Here is a 17,601-nt window from a genome sequence, read left to right as displayed (position 1 = left end):
ATTCCCATTGAGAACCTCCTCAGTTATCACCCAGCTTCTCAAACCTGTTCTCTTTCCATTTCTTGAGGATTTTGCAGTGGACTTTCCTGGGGTGCTTAGTTCTCAGCTAGACAAGAAGATGGTCCCTTCGTTAAACCAATGGGTCTTGGACAAAAGCCTTGGCAGGACTTGATTCTCCTCCTGTTGCTATGCCCACGGCTGCGGAATCAGCCTCACCAGGAAGGACCAGCCAGATCCCAGCTCTCTGGAGGAATCTTCCTCTCCATCTGGATCCTGAGGGTATTGTTAAAGTGAGCCCAGGTTTAGAAGCTGGGTGAGAAATGGGATGGAGGAGGATAGGAAAGTTCCAGCTGCTCCTTTTATGAAGAGACAAGAAAAAAATAGGTCTGGCTTAGCCACTGGGATGGGGCCCTAGAGAAGGAGATAAGTGATGCTGTTAAGACAAAGCTTTTAAGGGTTTTGAAGGTGCTGGCAGTTGGGCTGAGCAGGACATGCAGAACTGGAGTTTGCACTAGGGGGTCAGCACTCTGGTTAATGTGCTTTTCACACTTACATGTTCTCTGCTCAGATCATCCCTCTCTGAAAACTTGGGAGACTGTGTGGGGTGCATTACTCCTGCTGCCTTATTACTACCGTTGCCATGTGGGCTTCAATCTCTTTGTTAATAATATCCCCTCCAGTTCCCTGAATCCTTCAGTTTCTGGGAACTTCCCACTGCAGGATTTCCTAGTGGCTCTTCATGTACTACTTGTATTTCCCTACCATTCAAGGGCTTTTTCAAGAATTCCAATAAGTAGGCAAAAGTTCAGATTCCCTTCTAATTCCAAGCCATGAGAAAATATTTTGTATGTGATAACAACTAGATAAACAGAAGTTGCAGTTTCTCCAGCTGATGAGAAAGTTCAATTTTGTTTCATGTTATTTCTGCAGAATCATAGAAAACAAAATGTTGGCTGAATTCCATGGGGAAAAATAAGAATTTCAGCAGTTTCACCTAATTCCATTACATCATCATTTTCCAAATTCACCAGTTGTCATACCATATTGCAAAATGTCACCACCAATTTCCTTATTTTTAAATACTATGAAAAAAAGAGACTTTTGTTGGGTCCCTGGAGAGAAAGCAGAGGATGAACTTGTACAAGAGACGTGTCACGTACAGTCATTGTGGGTGCTCACCTCCTATAAATGCTGATAGGTACAGAGAAAAGATTTTGACAGTGCTTTTGTTCATGTTTACTTTTTTTAAAGAGCAAAACTGCCAACTTTAGTTTGCATCATTGAGCTACCACAATGTGTTCAGTGTATTATGTAGAATGCAATATTCATGAAATAGACACTTCCTGTGGATCTCAACAGTGGGACTTATCCGCCTAGAACTCCCCACCACATACACACACACACCACAATACACACACACACACACACACACACACACACATACACATGCTCATTGTCTCATTCTTCATTTTTTTAACAGATTGCCCAGTGATTATAAGCCCATTGCAGGTGGAGACTCTGCAACTGAAGACATGGTACCACGCTGTTTGCGAATGTGGAAAGGGGAGGAACCGTGGGAGATTAGCAAGCCTAAGTTTTCAATGGAAATGGTATCATTCTCTTCCTGCCCCAGTCTCCAGGGCACTGCAGAAGGGGAAGCAGCCCCAGGCCTGGCCTGAAGGGAGACTGAACTACTATTCGTGTATGAAGCCAGTAAGGGGTAACAGCACAGAACGCCCGGACTGGTCTCCTAATTCCAACACCTGCTACATATTTGGTCTCACAGATTTCAAATAAATTGTTTAAGCTCTTTTTGCCTCAGTTTCCTCATTGGTCAAAGGAAGATTAATAGTAATATCATATCTGAGGAATAAATAAGATGCCTAAGAAATACATGAGTTGTTACATAAGCGGCATCTTGCGCCTAGCACACAGTATGCAGTGTAAAAGCACTTGTTATTACTGCTTCCTATGTTTAAACTATTTCACTGAGACAGGATAATTGTTTGAATTACAATCAGAGTCTTTTAGTGACTCTAAAAGACAGTGCAATTACAATTCTTTTTTTTTTTTTAAGAGAAAGAGATGAAGAACTCCACCCGCCATAATAAAAGAATCTTGGGGGAAAAATAGTGTTTTTAAAAGGGTGGCCCTTTAAGAACTTCCTGGGGCTGGTGGAAAGGGAAAAGGGGTGACCAGGGGAGACTGAGATGGAGAGGGCCCGAGGGACTTGCCAGCCTGCCTCCTTGACAGCTTGATGTATTTCAGGGCTAGAAACTGCTGACCATACCTTTCGAGGATAGCACACGCTGTTGGCTGCCTTGCTGTGGGAGTCGAGTTATCCTTTCCCGGCTCTCCCACAGCACTTTCCTCCCTCTAATGCGCTTCTGTCTGGGTCCACGTTCTCAATAATGAAGTCCTGTTGTCGGGGCTTCCACAAGGGGAAAAAAAGCCCAAATGACTACAAAGCAGAGGGGAAGGCAGCTGGAATTGCAGCGGGAGGGAGGGATAAAGTCAAGTTGTGTTGCATGAAAGCTGGAAAACTCCATCACTTCTCCAGCTTCCCTCCAGCCTCCGCATCCCCACGGACCTCACTGTCCCTAAAGAAAGCTGTTAGTGTGCACAGGCTAATGAGGCCCTCCAGTCACTGCAACGGAGAAGAGCAGCAGGGTGTCCGTTTCTGCACACGAGGCTGCTGGCTGTGGAAACACTTGGGCCTTGAATCCCCTGTCCTGACCTGGGGCTGCAGCTGGCGTGGCACTGGCTCCCCCCAGCCTGGGTGGCCTGAGAACTCCTGCTTGAAGAGACACCCTGAGGAGTCAGAAGGTGACTATGGCTAGGTCAGTCCCTAGTCACAAGCTGGGACCTCTGCCTTCATCCAGGAGCACTGTCACAGTTTCATCCTTGACAACATCTTCCAGGGAGGTCAGTTCTTCACGTCAGGTGCCCAAAGTATTGGAGCTTCACCTTCAGCATCTGCCCTTCCAATGAATTTGCTTTAGGAAGTGAGAAGGAAGTATTCATAAAAGCCAAGATAAAGACACTAGCAGGGAGCTGCTGTCTATTTCTGAAATAAGAAATTACCCCCAGATTACGGTGGGGGACACACGACCAGCGTGGCAGACCTCCCACTTAAACTTGGATTCATCTCCATAGGCTAACCTCATTTAGCCTGTTCCACATTTCCTCTGATAGGAACCACTCAGGGACTGAGGCAGCCCAAGCCTCAATGCAGAGAAGAAGCCGGGCAGCAGTCGTTCATCTTCGTGTGGGGCCTCCTTCCCCAGGGAGTTCCGTGTGGCTCTGTATTGGCATATTTGTCTCATAATGGCACCAGAGCATCTCTACCTTCACAAATCATGCATCTTGAGTTCTATATTTTTTGATTAATTTTTATTGGAGTCTAGCTGCTTTACCGGAGAAGGAAATGGCACCCCATTCCAGTACTCCTGCCTGGAAAATCCCATGGATGGAGGAGCCTGGTAGGCTGCAGTCCATGGGGTCGCTAAGAGTTGGACGGAACTGAGCAACTTCACTTTCACTTTTCACTTTCATGCATTGGAGAAGGAAATGGCAACCCACTCCAGTGTTCTTGCCTGGAGAATCCCAGGGACGGGGAGCCTGGTGGGCTGCCGTCTATGGGGTCGCACAGAGTCGGACACGACTGAAGTGACTTAGCAGCAGCAGCTGTTCCTTCTTTACACTGTTATGTTGGTTTCTTGTTGTTTTTCAGTCTCTAAGTCATCTTGGACTCTTTGCAGTCCTGCGGACTGCAGCACGCCAGGCCTCTCTGTCCTTCACCATCTCCCTGATTTTGCTCAAATTCATGTCCTTTGAGTTTGACAATGGACTGTGTACAGTGTTGGTTTCTATTGTACAGCAAAGTGAATCAGCTATATGTATACACATACATAGATCCCCTGTTTTATGGATTTCTTTCCCATTCAGGTCACCATAGAGCACTGAGTAGAGTTTCCTGAGCTACACAGTAGGTTCTTGTTAGTTATCCATTCTATACATAGTAGTATATATATGTCAATTCCAACCTCCCCATTCATCCCAGCCCTCTTCCCTGCTTAGTATCCATATGTTTGTTCTCTCTGTGTGTGTGTCTCTATTTCTGCTTTGCAAATAAGATCATCTGTACCATTTTTCTAGATTCCATATGTATGCATTAACATATGATATTTTTCTCTTTCTGACTTACTTCACTCTGTATGAGAGTCTCTAGGTCAATCCACATTTCTTCAAATGACCCAATTTTGTTCCTTTTCATGGCTGAGTAATATTCCTTTGTATGTATGTACCACATCTTCTTTATCCATTTCTTTGTTGTTAGGTTGCTTCCATGTCCTGGCTATTATAAATAGCGCTGCAGTGAAAACACAATAATTTCTAGTCAATACTTTATAAGTCTTGGGAGTCAACGCATCCACCCAGTGATTCTGTGATTCCAGAGTGAGTATCTCACAACTCTGGGCAGGGCATGGGGACTTGTAAAAAGAACACAACTTTGCTCTCTATGGGAGTGACTTGTTCTAGTACAGTTGTTCCTGTGGATTAACCATTGGGTGTTTAGACTCTTTTTCAGGCTCCATGCACTGGGCAGTGAGTTTCTCACCGAGGAGGCATCCATCCTTGGTGGAAGGTCGGTCCCTGGACCAGCATGGATGCTCCCAGGTAGCACATGCTTCCCTGCGGGTAGATATGCGGTGACCAGCCATCCTTCTGCAGTAAGGCCCAACTCTTCTACTTTCCTTTTTTTTGAAACTGCAGCACAGGCTTAAAAACAATCACCAAAAAGGGGGCTTTAGACTACACAGCCCTTGCAGACACACGCACAGTAGATGGCATGGAGAAACTGGGTTCCTGCTGGGCTGCTTCAGCCACTTCCCGGCCCCCAAGAAGGGAGGGTGCCTTCCTGGGCTTTGTCAGTGAGGGACTCAGGCACCCAGCTTTCCAGCCTCCCAAGAGCTCTGCCAACTGCTCCAGCCTGAGTCCTTCTCAACAATGCTTGGATCCTCCTCCTCCGTGGGGTATTTTGTCTGCTGTTCCCCCAAGGTCAGCTGGCATAGAGCACACCCTCATCTTGGGGAACATGTGCCCCCTAGAATGCCCAGGATGTTCTCCACCCTCAGCACCTTTCCTCAGAGGCCAAGGAAAAGCACCCTCTGCTGATGTGTGTGAGTGCTAACTTGCTTCAGTTGTGCCTGACTCTTTGCCACCCTATGGACTGTAGCCCTCCAGGCTCATCTGTCCATGGGATTCTCCAGGCAAGAATACTGAAGTGGGTTGCTATGTCCTCCTCCAGGGGATCTTCCTGACCTAAGGATTGAACCTGTGTCTCCTGCGGGTCCTGTATTGTGGCAGATTCTTTATCGCTGAGCCACTGCAGAAGCCCCCCACCCCAATGTCCTCAGCTCCCCACACCAGGTTCTTCCATTCCCAGGCAGGCTTAGGACTTTCCTGGCTCAGACAAAAGGGATCTGAGCATAGACAAGGTTATGTTACACTTCGCTGATTCCCGCACTCATTTGTTCATCAAGTGTTGTGGGATTCGTACTTAGAACCGGAGCAGTCATGGTAGAAATAAGATGACAGTTTCAGAAATTTTGGACACCTAACCTTTTCACTCATTCAAACTGTGTGCTGGAGGAAGTGAGTAGACCTCGCCCCAGCCTGAAACCCAGTGGCTGCTTCATCTCAGTTCAGTTCTGAACTCACCACTGTCCTGGGTTCTCTTTTTATATTGAGCATCACCCCCAAATCCACCCCCTTTCTTCTTTCCAGGAGTTGTTCGGGGAATCTACAGGGAGAGAGGCCCTTTGTATTCACAACTAAAGAAACTTGTGTTGTTGCATTTGAAAAGTGACTCAAGGGTACCTTTTGAAAATCAAGAAAACAACAATAAATAAAGATAAAACGTAAATCTGAAGAGAGATTCAGATACATATTTGGAATGAAAGGCAGTCAGAGAGTTGTTTCAGAAGAAGGACAGAGATATGGCACTGAGGCAGTAAAACATATATCTGTATTCAGTGAACCATTAGAACATATGGCATGGAGCATGGCTCATTTTGAATTCTGAAGTGTTGGGTTCTCATCATGGCATGCGGGGCCCCTTGGAGAAATCTCGGCCCTGGACTTGGGGCCAGGCTCCAGATGCCTGCAGTGCTGATGCTAAGCAGAAAGAGAGAGTAGGACCCTATCATCAAGGGGCTCACAACCCAGGAGGCGAAACACTCTAAAATTGTTGTACAGAAGCCTGCCAGAAGATTCACCCTGACAGTGCCTCAGAACCCCTGGAGACATTATTTAAAAAGTGATGCCTAAGCCCTAACCAGTCTTGTGAATCTGAATCTCAAGCTCAGACATCACCTCTACTGCTAAGCTTTCCTGAAGCCTCCAGACAACATATCTCCCTCACCTGCATGTCTCTACCTACTTCCTCGCTGGATTTTACCCTCCTTTTTATGTCCACCTGCCCTCCATCTCCCACTGGACACTGCCTGGTGAGTTTGAGAAATATCTATTGTACAACCAGGTGGCTCTTTCCAGAAACTAGGTTGGATACTCAAAATTAAAGTTTTTACCCTAATGACTGGAATCATAAGTGATATTTTTTTCTTAACTGGGATCCGGGCATTCCATTGTCATTTCAGAATTTAGGAGCAAGCTTCCTAAGACTGCAGTTCTATACTTGGAGATAGACTCATTAGTTTAGGCAGTGACCATGGCCTAAATCTTTCCCAGCAGCAGGACCAAAACACGAGCCCAGGGGTGGAAGAGCCGCCAGACGCTGACCTTCTCAAGGGGCCGATGGCTCACCTGCAGCTGCACGTGAGGGCGGGCCCAGGCAGTGGAGGGGGCTGTAACTGTCACCCAGTTGCCAGTTTTCCCATTTCAGCAAGAACTAGAAATGGAAAAAGAGACTATGATGAGCCATAAAACCATATCACATCCCCTCTTCCCATACAGTTTATTTTCAATAACTGCATCATTCAGCAGTGACATATACTGTTTCTCCCCAGAATCCCTCTGGTAGCAAACGTCCCATGAGGTCACTTTCTCAGTCCATTGAGTCAGAATCACAGAATTCTGGAAATGCGAAGCTGACAGAGCTTCCTGACAGAAGGACTGTTAACACTTCTTGAGTGTCTACTATGGGCCAGGACTTCATATATTTTATTTTGTTGAATCTTCACCTAACCCTGACATGTAAGTTTCACTGCTCTTTCATTTTACATGACAACAAAAACAAAAAAACAAAAACTGAGGCTTGGAAAGGCAAAATGATTTGCCCAAGGTTACATGTCTAGTCACCCAGATCCATGATAACCTAAAAGCCTGTTTCTCAAAGTGGGCATCATATTACAGCCCAGAGTCACGAGAAGCCACTTAAACACAGCACATTCTCTGAAGTGCTGATTTTATCCAATGCTAAATAATTTAAAACTGTTTATACTGAAGAAAACGTGTGGCACTTCCCTGACAGTTCAGTGGTTAAGACTTCGCCTTCCAAAGCAGGAGGTACTGGTTGATCCCTAGTTGGGGAGCTAAGATCCTACATGACTTGGGACCAAAAAACCAAAACATAAAACAGAAGCAGTGATGTAATAAATTCAACAGACTTTTAAAATCTTTTCAAACATAAAGAAAACATGCATTCATTAGGAAGGAGGAATTTGAATGTGCAGAAAATTTAAAGAAAAAAGTCTTCAAGAGGTTTACTCCTGTGGCAAGCTATTTGGGCTTTGACCCCCCAGACTCTTGGGACCCTCAACACATTCCTAAAAGCAGAGCCATTGGGAATGACATGTATACACGACTATGTATAAAAGAAATAACTAAGGAGAATCTATTATATACCACAGGGATCCCTACTCAGTGATCTGTGATACTCTAAATGGGAAGAAAATCTAAAAGAGTGGAGGTACGTATATGTATAACTGATTCACTTTGTTGTATAGCAGAAACTAGCACAACATTGTAAAGCAAGTATACTCCAGTAAAAATTAGTAATAAAAAATAAATAAAACGAGAGCCGTAAGCCCCGGGAGCACTCTGAAATGGCGCCCCCGCGTGGAAGGTGGAGGAATGGCTTACTATCAGACAGCAGAGCAGGGATTGTATTTTGCTGTCTCAATTTTAACGTTCACCTCTCAGTTGAGCTCAGTTCAGTCGCTCAGTCGTGTCCGACTCTTTGTGATCCCGTGGACTGCAGCACGCCAGGCCTCCCTGTCCATCATCAACTCCCAGAGTTTACCCAAACTCACGTCCATTGAGTCGGTTATGCCATCCAACCATCTCATCCTCTGTTATCCCCTTCTTCTCCCACCTTCAATCTTTCCCAGCATCAGAGTCTTTTCCAATGAGTCGGGTCTTCGCATGAGGTGGCCAAAGTATTGGAGTTTCAGCTTCAGCATCAGTCCTTCCAATGAACACTCAGGACTGACCTCCTTTAGGATGGACTGGTTGGATCTCCTTGCAGTCCAACGGACTCTCAAGAGTCTTCTCCAACACCACAGTTCAAAAGCATCAATTCTTCGGCTCTCAGCTTTCCTTATAGGCCAACTCTCACATCCATACATGACTACCGGAAAGACCATAGTCTTGACTTGATGGACCTTTGTTGGCAAAGTAATGTCTATGCTTTTTAAAATGCTGTGTACGTTGATCATAACTTTACTGCCAAGGAGTAAGCGTCTTAATTTCATGGCTGCAGTCACCAGCTGCAGTGATTTTGGAGCCCCCAAAAATAAAGTCTGACACTGTTTCCACAGTTTCCCCATCTATTTGCCATGAAGTGATGGGGCCGAATGTCATGGTCTTAGTTTTCTGAATGTTGAGCTTTAAGCCAATTTTTTTCACTCTCCTCTTTCACTTTCATCAAGAGACTCTTTAGTTCCTCTTTGCTTTCTGCCATAAGGGTGGTGTCATCTGCATATCTGAGGTTATTGGTATTTCTCCCGGCAATCTTGATTCCAGCTTGTGCTTCTTCCAGCCCAGCGTTTCTCATGATGTACTCTGCATATAAGTTAAATGAGCAGGGTGACAATATACAGCTTGATGTACTCCTTTTCCTATTTGGAACCAGTCTGTTGTTCCATGTCCAGTTCTAACTGTTGCTTCCTGACCTGTATACAGATTTCTCAAGAGGCAGATCAGGTGGTCTGGTATTCCCATCTCTTTCAGAATTTTCCACAGTTTATTTGAATGTTCACCTCTACCAGAATATAAACCATTCAAATCCATGGGTTGAAAAGACTCTTCCCACTGGATTGCTGACCTCAGGAAGTTTCTGACGCCATCCAGTGTGTGAATAAGATGCCGGCACAGAATGAGTCACAAGCAAGCCCATCCTCCCTCAAGCACCACTTCTTCTCTCTTACTTCCCCTCAGTCCTGGGTATCTTTTTCATAAAAACACCCAGAATTACCTTTGAGGTGGTTGCAAACATCAGGGACCTAATTCTAAGCTAGGCAGGCCAGCATATACTTCGAGGCTTGAATTTCTCTGGCAAAGTTAATCACTGAATTCTGAAGACAAAAGGAAGAATTCCAGCCAGTCTGCAACCTGAACTGGACAAAACATCACCTGGTATCCTAGCATCATTTGAAGTTAACAGATATAGCAAGAAAAACACCAAAGAAGGCAAAGAAAAGTGTGGCCTGGTTGGGCTGTGGACAAGGGACCCTGACCCAGAGGAAACAGAAGCCAAGCCCTTGAAGGCACATCACACCTAGACATGCACCGCAGCCAGTCTGCACCACGCCCAGTTCCCTGGACACACCTTCTGCCCTGCCCACTGACTCTCAGGTCCCTTTGACCAGGAGGCTCACCATTTGGCTAATTTCTTCTCACCCTTTAGGGCTCAGCTCTGACACCACTTCTTCCAGGCGTGTTTCCCCGATTCCTGTCTATCTAAGAACTTCCTGTTTACTCCTATAATCTCCACACTTTCTCCATCCTGGTACTTACCAGACCACATGGTAATTGCTTATGTACCTGTCTGGGAGAGCCACAGGAGCATGAATCCCCAGGGACCATGCCCAGCGCATGAACGTCCTCTGGGTGAATGAAAGCTAAGACCAGGCCACGAGTCCTCCTGGATACCAGTAGGCCACAGGGGAGCACTTTCCTGAGACCTCAGAAGCCCATGTAGTGAGAGAGCTGAGGACAAGGAGGAGCACTCCAGACAACTGAGCACCACCAGAGCTGAGGACAGGGAGGAGCACTCCAGATAACTGAGCACACCCACACGCACTGAAGACACAAACAGGAAGCACAGAACCTCCATGCACTCGAGAAGCCCAGCCTAGCGGTCTAGTGAGGGAGACTGTTAGGGGCACAGTAGAGAGAACAGATTGCTCAGGACAATGCTGAAAGGGAGATAAGTGTGGAAACAGACTGAGTGAGAAATACCATTGCTTGCATACTAACCGTATTGCTCTAGAACATCTCACTAGACAAAGGTTAAGAAGGAAACCTTCATGAGAATTTTGATATGTATAATATGCGGTTCACTTGAAACAGCCTTGAAAGTCAGCAAAACTATTTCACACGTACCATTATTTATTTATTTATCAGTGATTTATTTAGTCACAGCATACAGGATCTTTCCTTTTGGCACATGGAGTCTCTAGTTGTGGCACATGAACTTCAGAAGATGCAACATGTGGGCTTAGTTCCTCTTCAGTCTATGGGATCTTAGTTCCCTGATCAGGAATTGAACCTGCGTCTCCTGTATTGCAAGGCGAATTCTCAATCCCTAGCCCACCAGGGAGATCCCCACATATAACCTTTTGATTTCATTTCACTCATGCATCAAATATTTGGAGGGGGGGAACATTGCTTCTTTATACTACACTAATATCTTGCTGTTGTTCAGTTGCTAAGTTGTGTCCAACTCTTTTGTGACCCCATGGACTTAAAGTGACACCTGCCTCCCCAGACTGTGGCAAATAAACTGCTCACACACACTGTAAAGGTCCACATGGACAGCAGCACCTCCCTCATCTGAAAGAAAATGTTACCCATGTGAACTCTACTGTTAGGAGTTTCATACTTCTCAGGGTTCCCAAACATAAGCTCTCACATTAGTCTTCAGAGGTAGTCTGAACTCTTGGCTGGACACCTAGAGATCATCTGGTCCAACCCTTCAGGCCAGCAGTTCTGGCCTGGAGAAGGATGGGGAGGAGGAAAAGGAAGAGGATAGCTGGGAATATATTCCTAGAAGTGCATGTAAAGGGCTGGAGGGGGTAGGTCTGAGTTTCCTATTTAAAAAAAAAAAAAATATATATATATATATATATATTAGGTTGGTGCAAAAGTAATTGCAGTTTTATATTGTTGAAATTTGCCATTTGATATTGAAATACATTATTAAATGTGGTTATGTTTATACATCATTTTAATGCACATTTCTCACTTTCTTACTTTTTTGCTAATGACTTATTTCTTGGTGTTTATTTTAGACTATGGAGATTATGCTAGACAAAAAGCAAGTTCAAGGGATTTTCTTATTCGAGTTCAAAATGCATTATAAAGCATGGGAGACAACTCGCAATATCAGCAACGCATTTGGCCAGGGAACCGCTAATGAGCGTACAGTGCACTGGTGGTTCAAGAAGTTTTGCAAAAGCAGACAACATCCTTGAAGATGAGGAGTGTAGCGGCTGGTCACTGGAAGTTCTAAAGCACCTCCAAAAGCCAAACTTGCGCCAAAGAAAAGATCATGGTCACTGGTGGTTTGCTGATGCTCTGATCCATTACAGCTTTCTAAATCCTGGTGAAACAATTACATCTGAGAAGTACACTCGGCAAATCAATGAGAGGCACTGAAAACTGCAATGCCCGCAGCCAGCACGGGTCAACAGAAAGGGCCCAATCCTCCAAAACAACACCCAAAAGCATGTTGCACAACCAACACTTCAAAAGTTGAACCAATTGGGCTACAACGTTTTGTTTCATCCACCATATTCACCTGACCCCTCACCAACCGACTATCACTTCTTCGAGCATCTCAACAACTTTTTGCAGGGAAAATGCTTCCACCACAGCAGGAAGCAGAAAATGCTTTCCAAGAGTTCGTCGAATCCCAAAGCACGAATTTTTTTATGCTACAGGAATAAACTTGCTTCTCATTGGCAAAAGTGTGTTGATCGTAATGGTTCCTGTTTTGATGAATAACATGAGTTTGAGCCTAGATATAATGATTTAAAATTCGTGGTCCAAACCTACAATTACGTGTGCACCAACCTAATATTTATTTGGCTGCACCGGGTCTTAGTTGCCACATGTGAACTCTTAGTTGGGGCATGTGGGATCTAAACCCCAGACCACGGATTGAACCCAGTCCCCTGTATTGGGAGTGCAGCCACTGAGCGAGCAGGGAACTCCCTCGGTTTCCTATTCATGCTCCTCCTTTTCAGAGACCAAATTTGCAGAATTAACACATTTTATAGGCAGCGGTCAAGCTGTTTCTTTGGAAAGACAGCATTATCCTCTTACTTGAGTGAGAGGTAGAGTGTTCGATTCTGGACAGAACTCGCTAAGAGAGACATGGGCCAACTGAGAGGTGGGATGGGGGGAGTTCAAAACCAGCCCATCACACGAAGAGCCTCTAACAGAACAGACCAAGCTCTACCTGAGAAATACTCAAAATGTGACAGGAAACTGGTCTAAGATACTGAGGACACAGCCATCCAGGAGGAGACTTGGAATGACTCTCTGTAGCGAGGATGGGCAGAACCAGGTCGAGGGAGGCACAGACAGCACTTGAACAATGAGGGATGCCTGCTCGCAAAGGAAGCCGTCTGGAAAGGCAGTAAGTTCTCTGCTGCTGGAGGTATCCAAGAACTCCTGAGAGGTGGCAGTGGGTTTGAAGCTTAGTCTCACAAATGTTCCGAAGCAACACAAACTGGATGGAGTTTTAGTGCCCCATATAGGGCTAAGAGAGAATACATAGAACAGAGGGTTGTAAGTCATGCTCGGTTTCTATTAGAATAACGCAGGAGGGACTTCCCTGGCAGTCCAGTGGCTAAAACTCCATGCTCCCAATTCAGGGGGACCAGGTTTGATCCCTGGTGGGGGAACTAGATCCTACATGCAGCAACTAAAAGTTTGTATGCCACAATAACTAAAGATCCTTCAGACCGCAATGAAGATCGAGGATCAAAAATCCCGATCATAGACAAAAAAAATAATAATAAATAAATTTTAAAAAATGCCAGTCCAGGTTCGATGCACGATACTGGATGCTTGGGGCTGGTGCACTGGGATGACCCAGAGGGATGGTATGGGGAGGGAGGAGGGAGGAGGGTTCAGGATGCGGAACACATGTATACCTGTGGCGGATTCATTTTGATATTTGGCAAAACTAATACAATTATGTAAAGTTTAAAAATAAAATAAAATTAATTAATAAAAAAAAAAATAACTGCAAGGTCCCCCTCCACCCAAAAAGCCTATCAGAACATGAGTGCGAGACACATTATTGTAGGATAATCTTGAATCTGTTCTAATTTACAAGGTAAAAAAGGAAATCTTTAAGAAACTTTCATACTTTATTGATAATGCAACACTTTTGTGAAAACAAGGACCTTAGAAGTAACAACTTGGTAAAGAACTGCTGGCCTAAGGGGCTGAACTAGGTGATCTTTAAGATTTGTCCAACCAAGACTGAGTCTAAACCTACATCATGGGCTTGAGTTTAGCAAGGAGGGTGTTTAGTAATCTACCCACAGGAAGTCTGGCGAGTACCGACATGCACTCTTGTGCTCCTGACTATCTCACAGGCAGTCAGAGGCCCATAGATGTCCAAAGGTTAAAACGAAATGTACTTTACCCATCACACTAGAACTGCTTGGGGAAGTAGTGACAAGTTTTACAAAGCAGTTGTGACCTCACTATGTCACTCCCTTGTCTGAATAAGTACAGGTTTAGACAGCTCTTTGTGTAAGGGGTCATCTCTTTCTGTTAGCTGAACTCTGAGATGGAAAAGACATTTGCCTCTAGCAATGAAGCCATTTTAAAGCAGAAATGCTGTGAGATTGTGGGACCATAGATCAGGTACTACAGAGACTGGAAAACTCCCACATTGCCTGGAAATGCCCTCACAAGGACCTCTCCAAACTTTGATCTTCAAAGCCAGGAGCCAAGCTAGGTGGACATTGCATATTTTTGTGACTTCAAGTGGAAACGTTGTTTCTATTTCATCCTCTAAGATTTGGCATGAATTCAAGGTCTCTGCTTTGGGCTGCAGTCCATGGGGTCGCAAAGAGTCGGACACGACTGAGCGACTTCACTTTCACTTTTCACTTTCATGCATTGGAGAAGGAAATGGCGGCCCACTCCAGTGTTCTTGCCTGGAGAATCCCAGGGACAGGGGAGCCTGGTGGGCTGCCGTCTATGGGGTCGCACAGGGTTGGACACAACTGAAGCAACTTAGCAGCAGCAGCAGCAGCTTTGGTTAAAATGCAAAAACGCCACTGATCAGAATGATCATCATCAAAAAAAATCTACAAAGAATAAATGCTGGAGAGGATGTGGAGAAAAAGGAGCCTTACTACACTGCCAGTGGGAATGTAAATTGATACACCTACTATGGAGAACAGTATGGAGATTCTTTAACAAGCTAGGAATAAAACTACCATGAAGTGAAACAACGAGAGTATTCATCGTTCAGTCATGTCTGACTGTTCGTGACTCAATGGACTGCGGCTCACCAGGTTCCTCTGTCCATGGAATTCTCCAGGCAAGAATACTGGAGAGGGTAGCTATTCCCTTCTCCAGGGGATCTTCCCAACCCAGGGATCAAACCCAGGTCTCCTGCATTGCAGGCAGATTCTTTACCATCTGAGCCACCAGGGAAGCCCCAAACTGCCATATGACACAGCAATCCCACTATTGGGCATATACTCTGAGAAAACCAACCATAATTCAAAAAGATGCATGTATCCCAACGTTCATTTCAGCACAATTTACAATAGCCAAGACATAGAAGCAACCTAGATGTCCATCTACAGATGAATGGATCGAGAAGTTGTGGTACTATATACAATAGAAAATCACTCAGCCATATGAAGGAATGAATTTGAGTCAGTTGAACTGAGATAGATGAACCTAGAGGCTATTATACAGAGTAAAGTACATCAGAAAGAAAAAAACAAATATTGTATATTAACACACACACATATATGGAATCTAGAAAAATGGTACTGATGAAATCATCTGCAGGGCAGGAATAATTGAAAAGCAGAGACATTACTTGGCCAACAAAGTTCTGTCTAGTCAAGGCTATGGTTTTTCCAGTAGTCATTATGGATGTGAGAGTTGGACTAATAAGAAAGCTGAGTGCCGAAGAATTGATGCTTTTGAACTTCGGTGTTGGAGGAGACTCTTCAGAGTCCCTTGGACTGCAAGGAGATCAAACCAGTGTATCCTAAAGGAAATCAGTCCTGAATATTCATTGGAAGGACTGATGCTGAAGCTGAAACTGCAATTCTTTGGCCACCTGATTCGAAGAACTGACTCATTTGAAAAGTCCCTGATGCTGGGAAAGATTGACAGTGGGAGAAGAAGGGGACGACAGAGAATGAGATGGTTGGATGGCATCATCGACTCGATGGACATGAGCTTGAGTAAGCTCCAGGAGTTGGTGATGGACAGGGAAGCCTGGCGTGCTGCAGTCCAAGGGGTCGCAAAGAGTTGGACACAAATGAGCAACTGAACTGAGCTGAATAAAGATGCAGACATAGAGAATGGACTGTGGACACAGCAGGGAAGGAGAAGGTGGGACAAATTGAGAGAATAGCATTGAGACATATATTAATACATCACCATAAGTAAAATAGATAGCTAGTTGGAAGTTGCTATATAACACAGGGAGTTCAACCGTGTGCTCTGTGACAACCTAAAGGGGTGGGACAGAATGGGGAGTGGGAGGGAGGTTCAAGAGGGAGGGGATATATGTATACTTATGGCTGATTCACATTTTTGTATGGCAGAAATCAACACAACGTTGTAAACCAATTATCCTCTAATTAAAAATAAATTTTAAAAATAATAAAGTTCTCCTGTCAATGAAAAAAATGCAAAAATGGATATTTCCATGGGACACCAGGTAGATCAGAGATTGTTGGGATCAATGTACAGAAATGTGAAATGTGAACAATGGGACTTGGTCTTTGTCAAGAGACCATAGCCATGGTCTATGGCTTATTCTTTAGAAACGCATGCCTTGCTGCGCTCACTGTCCCTTGCTTCACATCAGCAAGGTCATTTTATTTTTCACGATCAGAATGAAGTGGTGTCACTGCTGCTTAGTTGCAAGGGCTCATGGGAGCAAACGCTCTTCTTAATAGATCTCTAGCCTTCTAGACGATGCTATCCCCAACCTTGTTGCTATGGTTAGAGCATACGCTGCCCTTCTGTTTCTAACCTTCTGCTGCAGTACAATCGTCAACATGTATTTGTGCTATTCTCGAAGCTTACTATAAAACTGAGCAAAATGAATATTCGCCCTCGGGCATTCAAGAAATACTTACTGTGCATCAATATGTGCTTACTTGGTATCTCAAGCTGATTTCACTTATCTGAAAAATTCTTGCTTGCAGATGGATTACCTTTCTATTATATTAGTTACCAAATGTTCCAAATAAATGTACAGGTGGAGGGTTCATGAAAATTATAAAAATGGAAGTGACACATCCCAGGATTCCATAGTCGACCCTTTTTCCTTTCCCTTCTCACTCCACTTCTCCCTGGAGCACAAAATGTCCTTTCATGGTTATAATTACTGTCTAAAGTCTATATCACCTGTCCATATATCAGTGCTAAAATTCAGATCTGTATGTCCAACTAACCAGTCATTTTCAGAAGTCTGGCAAGAAACCAGATTCGTGATGTTCCCAAACCAGAATTCACTATCTGACAACCCCCGGCCCCTCCTCCTCACCTTCACTGCATTCTGCATCCCTTCCCTGCCAACAAACCAGTTTCCCTCCTTGGACTGCAGGTCTTAGCTGGAGGTGCCACCATTCAGCCATCAAAAATACTGCTGTCCCACTAGACCGCTTGTCCTTCAGCGTCCACAGCAAATCAAACGAGTACTGCTGAGGAAACCTCCCAGACAGTCCTCACAGCTCTTTTTCCCTTTCATTCCACAGCTATCACTGAAGTCTCAGTACCTCCCACTTGGACTATTTCTCTGGTCTCTTTGGCTAAAAACCTCGGTGGAGGAATTCCTTGGTTGTCCAGTGGTTAAGAATCCACCTTGCAATGCAGGGGACTGGGGTTCGAGCTTGTTGGGGAACTAAGATCCCATATGTCACAGGGCGACTAAGCCCACTTTTGCCGCCACTACTGAGCCCACTGGAGCCAGTGCACCACAGCTAGAGAGAAGTCCACACGCAGCAACGAAGACCCCACATGTCACAGCCAACCTGACACAGCCAAACAAATAAACATCAAAAAAACAAAAACCTCGGTGATCTTCCTAAAATGCCAATCTGATCGTGTTACCCTCTACCTGGCCCCACCCCATCTCCCACCATGCTCTGCCCACAATGCTCAAACTTTCCTCACCACCTGTGCAGT

Source organism: Bos javanicus, chromosome 8, assembly GCF_032452875.1.
Source record: "Bos javanicus breed banteng chromosome 8, ARS-OSU_banteng_1.0, whole genome shotgun sequence".
Taxonomy (NCBI): Eukaryota; Metazoa; Chordata; class Mammalia; order Artiodactyla; family Bovidae; genus Bos; species Bos javanicus.
Note: the sequence above shows the minus strand (reverse complement) of the source record.